This window comes from Haliotis rubra, unplaced genomic scaffold (genome assembly GCF_003918875.1).
Source record: "Haliotis rubra isolate DU_JTF1 unplaced genomic scaffold, ASM391887v1 Scf122, whole genome shotgun sequence".
In the NCBI taxonomy this organism is placed as follows: domain Eukaryota; kingdom Metazoa; phylum Mollusca; class Gastropoda; order Lepetellida; family Haliotidae; genus Haliotis; species Haliotis rubra.
The window spans coordinates 2,129,080-2,135,079 of NW_025765137.1; the positions used below are offsets into that span (position 1 = coordinate 2,129,080).

The following is a 6,000-nucleotide window of genomic DNA, read 5'->3' on the forward strand; positions in this document are numbered from 1 at the left end:
ACCCCAGACCAGCCACATGCACTGTGTACGAGTTACCCGTGGAAAACGGGCCTGTTGGCATGACATTCTCGGGGCAGCTGATGTGTGCCACAACTGTGTAGAGCTTGGGTACTGTTCAAGAGCATAAAGGCAAGAAAGATGTCACAAAACACTTGTGAAAAGAATGCGTCGTCGGCAGGATTCGAACCTGCGCGGGAAGATCCCAATAGATTTCTAGTCTATCGCCTTAACCACTCGGCCACGACGACCGTTGCTTTCAGACGTGGGAAACATGCGTCTGGTCTATGCAAACTCACTTCTTCACACGCTCCAAAATATGCCAGGCGCAAGTAATATTCATTAACACATACAAACTCCAATCTCTTACTCTCCGACTTGTACACAGCAAGGGAAACTTACTCATCTCCAAGACAATGGCTGTATTCTAACTCCTTTGCATGTATTCTGGCCTACACCTGTCTGTTGCAGTAGATAGTATTGTGCTCAATGGAATAGTTTGCATGCATGCATGCACCCCAGACCAGCCACATGCACTGTGTACGAGTTACCCGTGGAAAACGGGCCTGTTGGCATGACATTCTCGGGGCAGCTGATGTGTGCCACAACTGTGTAGAGCTTGGGTACTGTTCAAGAGCATAAAGGCAAGAAAGATGTCACAAAACACTTGTGAAAAAGAATGCGTCGTCGGCAGGATTCGAACCTGCGCGGGAAGATCCCAATAGATTTCTAGTCTATCGCCTTAACCACTCGGCCACGACGACCGTTGCTTTCAGACGTGGGAAACATGCGTCTGGTCTATGCAAACTCACTTCTTCACACGCTCCAAAATATGCCAGGCGCAAGTAATATTCATTAACACATACAAACTCCAATCTCTTACTCTCCGACTTGTACACAGCAAGGGAAACTTACTCATCTCCAAGACAATGGCTGTATTCTAACTCCTTTGCATGTATTCTGGCCTACACCTGTCTGTTGCAGTAGATAGTATTGTGCTCAATGGAATAGTTTGCATGCATGCATGCACCCCAGACCAGCCACATGCACTGTGTACGAGTTACCCGTGGAAAACGGGCCTGTTGGCATGACATTCTCTCGGGGCAGCTGATGTGTGCCACAACTGTGTAGAGCTTGGGTACTGTTCAAGAGCATAAAGGCAAGAAAGATGTCACAAAACACTTGTGAAAAGAATGCGTCGTCGGCAGGATTCGAACCTGCGCGGGAAGATCCCAATAGATTTCTAGTCTATCGCCTTAACCACTCGGCCACGACGACCGTTGCTTTCAGACGTGGGAAACATGCGTCTGGTCTATGCAAACTCACTTCTTCACACGCTCCAAAATATGCCAGGCGCAAAGTAATATTCATTAACACATACAAACTCCAATCTCTTACTCTCCGACTTGTACACAGCAAGGGAAACTTACTCATCTCCAAGACAATGGCTGTATTCTAACTCCTTTGCATGTATTCTGGCCTACACCTGTCTGTTGCAGTAGATAGTATTGTGCTCAATGGAATAGTTTGCATGCATGCATGCACCCCAGACCAGCCACATGCACTGTGTACGAGTTACCCGTGGAAAACGGGCCTGTTGGCATGACATTCTCGGGGCAGCTGATGTGTGCCACAACTGTGTAGAGCTTGGGTACTGTTCAAGAGCATAAAGGCAAGAAAGATGTCACAAAACACTTGTGAAAAAAGAATGCGTCGTCGGCAGGATTCGAACCTGCGCGGGAAGATCCCAATAGATTTCTAGTCTATCGCCTTAACCACTCGGCCACGACGACCGTTGCTTTCAGACGTGGGAAACATGCGTCTGGTCTATGCAAACTCACTTCTTCACACGCTCCAAAATATGCCAGGCGCAAGTAATATTCATTAACACATACAAACTCCAATCTCTTACTCTCCGACTTGTACACAGCAAGGGAAACTTACTCATCTCCAAGACAATGGCTGTATTCTAACTCCTTTGCATGTATTCTGGCCTACACCTGTCTGTTGCAGTAGATAGTATTGTGCTCAATGGAATAGTTTGCATGCATGCATGCACCCCAGACCAGCCACATGCACTGTGTACGAGTTACCCGTGGAAAACGGGCCTGTTGGCATGACATTCTCGGGGCAGCTGATGTGTGCCACAACTGTGTAGAGCTTGGGTACTGTTCAAGAGCATAAAGGCAAGAAAGATGTCACAAAACACTTGTGAAAAGAATGCGTCGTCGGCAGGATTCGAACCTGCGCGGGAAGATCCCAATAGATTTCTAGTCTATCGCCTTAACCACTCGGCCACGACGACCGTTGCTTTCAGACGTGGGAAACATGCGTCTGGTCTATGCAAACTCACTTCTTCACACGCTCCAAAATATGCCAGGCGCAAGTAATATTCATTAACACATACAAACTCCAATCTCTTACTCTCCGACTTGTACACAGCAAGGGAAACTTACTCATCTCCAAGACAATGGCTGTATTCTAACTCCTTTGCATGTATTCTGGCCTACACCTGTCTGTTGCAGTAGATAGTATTGTGCTCAATGGAATAGTTTGCATGCATGCATGCACCCCAGACCAGCCACATGCACTGTGTACGAGTTACCCGTGGAAAACGGGCCTGTTGGCATGACATTCTCGGGGCAGCTGATGTGTGCCACAACTGTGTAGAGCTTGGGTACTGTTCAAGAGCATAAAGGCAAGAAAGATGTCACAAAACACTTGTGAAAAAGAATGCGTCGTCGGCAGGATTCGAACCTGCGCGGGAAGATCCCAATAGATTTCTAGTCTATCGCCTTAACCACTCGGCCACGACGACCGTTGCTTTCAGACGTGGGAAACATGCGTCTGGTCTATGCAAACTCACTTCTTCACACGCTCCAAAATATGCCAGGCGCAAGTAATATTCATTAACACATACAAACTCCAATCTCTTACTCTCCGACTTGTACACAGCAAAGGGAAACTTACTCATCTCCGAGACAATGGCTGTATTCTAACTCCTTTGCATGTATTCTGGCCTACACCTGTCTGTTGCAGTAGATAGTATTGTGCTCAATGGAATAGTTTGCATGCATGCATGCACCCCAGACCAGCCACATGCACTGTGTACGAGTTACCCGTGGAAAACGGGCCTGTTGGCATGACATTCTCGGGGCAGCTGATGTGTGCCACAACTGTGTAGAGCTTGGGTACTGTTCAAGAGCATAAAGGCAAGAAAGATGTCACAAAACACTTGTGAAAAAGAATGCGTCGTCGGCAGGATTCGAACCTGCGCGGGAAGATCCCAATAGATTTCTAGTCTATCGCCTTAACCACTCGGCCACGACGACCGTTGCTTTCAGACGTGGGAAACATGCGTCTGGTCTATGCAAACTCACTTCTTCACACGCTCCAAAATATGCCAGGCGCAAGTAATATTCATTAACACATACAAACTCCAATCTCTTACTCTCCGACTTGTACACAGCAAGGGAAACTTACTCATCTCCAAGACAATGGCTGTATTCTAACTCCTTTGCATGTATTCTGGCCTACACCTGTCTGTTGCAGTAGATAGTATTGTGCTCAATGGAATAGTTTGCATGCATGCATGCACCCCAGACCAGCCACATGCACTCCAGACCAGCCACATGCAGTGTGTACGAGTTACCCGTGGAAAACGGGCCTGTTGGCATGACATTCTCGGGGCAGCTGATGTGTGCCACAACTGTGTAGAGCTTGGGTACTGTTCAAGAGCATAAAGGCAAGAAAGATGTCACAAAACACTTGTGAAAAAGAATGCGTCGTCGGCAGGATTCGAACCTGCGCGGGAAGATCCCAATAGATTTCTAGTCTATCGCCTTAACCACTCGGCCACGACGACCGTTGCTTTCAGACGTGGGAAACATGCGTCTGGTCTATGCAAACTCACTTCTTCACACGCTCCAAAATATGCCAGGCGCAAGTAATATTCATTAACACATACAAACTCCAATCTCTTACTCTCCGACTTGTACACAGCAAGGGAAACTTACTCATCTCCAAGACAATGGCTGTATTCTAACTCCTTTGCATGTATTCTGGCCTACACCTGTCTGTTGCAGTAGATAGTATTGTGCTCAATGGAATAGTTTGCATGCATGCATGCACCCCAGACCAGCCACATGCACTGTGTACGAGTTACCCGTGGAAAACGGGCCTGTTGGCATGACATTCTCGGGGCAGCTGATGTGTGCCACAACTGTGTAGAGCTTGGGTACTGTTCAAGAGCATAAAGGCAAGAAAGATGTCACAAAACACTTGTGAAAAGAATGCGTCGTCGGCAGGATTCGAACCTGCGCGGGAAGATCCCAATAGATTTCTAGTCTATCGCCTTAACCACTCGGCCACGACGACCGTTGCTTTCAGACGTGGGAAACATGCGTCTGGTCTATGCAAACTCACTTCTTCACACGCTCCAAAATATGCCAGGCGCAAGTAATATTCATTAACACATACAAACTCCAATCTCTTACTCTCCGACTTGTACACAGCAAGGGAAACTTACTCATCTCCAAGACAATGGCTGTATTCTAACTCCTTTGCATGTATTCTGGCCTACACCTGTCTGTTGCAGTAGATAGTATTGTGCTCAATGGAATAGTTTGCATGCATGCATGCACCCCAGACCAGCCACATGCACTGTGTACGAGTTACCCGTGGAAAACGGGCCTGTTGGCATGACATTCTCGGGGCAGCTGATGTGTGCCACAACTGTGTAGAGCTTGGGTACTGTTCAAGAGCATAAAGGCAAGAAAGATGTCACAAAACACTTGTGAAAAGAATGCGTCGTCGGCAGGATTCGAACCTGCGCGGGAAGATCCCAATAGATTTCTAGTCTATCGCCTTAACCACTCGGCCACGACGACCGTTGCTTTCAGACGTGGGAAACATGCGTCTGGTCTATGCAAACTCACTTCTTCACACGCTCCAAAATATGCCAGGCGCAAGTAATATTCATTAACACATACAAACTCCAATCTCTTACTCTCCGACTTGTACACAGCAAGGGAAACTTACTCATCTCCAAGACAATGGCTGTATTCTAACTCCTTTGCATGTATTCTGGCCTACACCTGTCTGTTGCAGTAGATAGTATTGTGCTCAATGGAATAGTTTGCATGCATGCATGCACCCCAGACCAGCCACATGCACTGTGTACGAGTTACCCGTGGAAAACGGGCCTGTTGGCATGACATTCTCGGGGCAGCTGATGTGCCACAACTGTGTAGAGCTTGGGTACTGTTCAAGAGCATAAAGGCAAGAAAGATGTCACAAAACACTTGTGAAAAAGAATGCGTCGTCGGCAGGATTCGAACCTGCGCGGGAAGATCCCAATAGATTTCTAGTCTATCGCCTTAACCACTCGGCCACGACGACCGTTGCTTTCAGACGTGGGAAACATGCGTCTGGTCTATGCAAACTCACTTCTTCACACGCTCCAAAATATGCCAGGCGCAAGTAATATTCATTAACACATACAAACTCCAATCTCTTACTCTCCGACTTGTACACAGCAAGGGAAACTTACTCATCTCCAAGACAATGGCTGTATTCTAACTCCTTTGCATGTATTCTGGCCTACACCTGTCTGTTGCAGTAGATAGTATTGTGCTCAATGGAATAGTTTGCATGCATGCATGCACCCCAGACCAGCCACATGCACTGTGTACGAGTTACCCGTGGAAAACGGGCCTGTTGGCATGACATTCTCGGGGCAGCTGATGTGTGCCACAACTGTGTAGAGCTTGGGTACTGTTCAAGAGCATAAAGGCAAGAAAGATGTCACAAAACACTTGTGAAAAGAATGCGTCGTCGGCAGGATTCGAACCTGCGCGGGAAGATCCCAATAGATTTCTAGTCTATCGCCTTAACCACTCGGCCACGACGACCGTTGCTTTCAGACGTGGGAAACATGCGTCTGGTCTATGCAAACTCACTTCTTCACACGCTCCAAAATATGCCAGGCGCAAGTAATATTCA

At 47.4% G+C, this 6,000-nt stretch overlaps 12 non-coding genes across 12 annotated transcripts; all 12 read right to left on the minus strand.

Moving 5' to 3' along the window:
- Window positions 1-166: 166 nt before the first annotated feature.
- Trnas-aga lies at window positions 167-248 on the minus strand. Its single transcript has one exon. It is a non-coding gene; the product is annotated as a tRNA-Ser (tRNA).
- A 431-nt stretch (window positions 249-679) lies between these two features.
- Trnas-aga lies at window positions 680-761 on the minus strand. Its single transcript has one exon. It is a non-coding gene; the product is annotated as a tRNA-Ser (tRNA).
- A 432-nt stretch (window positions 762-1,193) lies between these two features.
- Window positions 1,194-1,275, minus strand: Trnas-aga. The gene has a single exon. It is a non-coding gene; the product is annotated as a tRNA-Ser (tRNA).
- A 433-nt stretch (window positions 1,276-1,708) lies between these two features.
- Window positions 1,709-1,790, minus strand: Trnas-aga. The gene has a single exon. It is a non-coding gene; the product is annotated as a tRNA-Ser (tRNA).
- A 430-nt stretch (window positions 1,791-2,220) lies between these two features.
- Trnas-aga lies at window positions 2,221-2,302 on the minus strand. The gene has a single exon. It is a non-coding gene; the product is annotated as a tRNA-Ser (tRNA).
- Window positions 2,303-2,733: 431 nt separating this feature from the next.
- Trnas-aga lies at window positions 2,734-2,815 on the minus strand. The gene has a single exon. It is a non-coding gene; the product is annotated as a tRNA-Ser (tRNA).
- A 432-nt stretch (window positions 2,816-3,247) lies between these two features.
- Trnas-aga lies at window positions 3,248-3,329 on the minus strand. The gene has a single exon. It is a non-coding gene; the product is annotated as a tRNA-Ser (tRNA).
- A 451-nt stretch (window positions 3,330-3,780) lies between these two features.
- On the minus strand, window positions 3,781-3,862 carry Trnas-aga. The gene has a single exon. It is a non-coding gene; the product is annotated as a tRNA-Ser (tRNA).
- A 430-nt stretch (window positions 3,863-4,292) lies between these two features.
- Window positions 4,293-4,374, minus strand: Trnas-aga. The gene has a single exon. It is a non-coding gene; the product is annotated as a tRNA-Ser (tRNA).
- Window positions 4,375-4,804: 430 nt separating this feature from the next.
- Trnas-aga lies at window positions 4,805-4,886 on the minus strand. The gene has a single exon. It is a non-coding gene; the product is annotated as a tRNA-Ser (tRNA).
- A 429-nt stretch (window positions 4,887-5,315) lies between these two features.
- Trnas-aga lies at window positions 5,316-5,397 on the minus strand. The gene has a single exon. It is a non-coding gene; the product is annotated as a tRNA-Ser (tRNA).
- A 430-nt stretch (window positions 5,398-5,827) lies between these two features.
- On the minus strand, window positions 5,828-5,909 carry Trnas-aga. The gene has a single exon. It is a non-coding gene; the product is annotated as a tRNA-Ser (tRNA).
- Window positions 5,910-6,000: the final 91 nt, after the last annotated feature.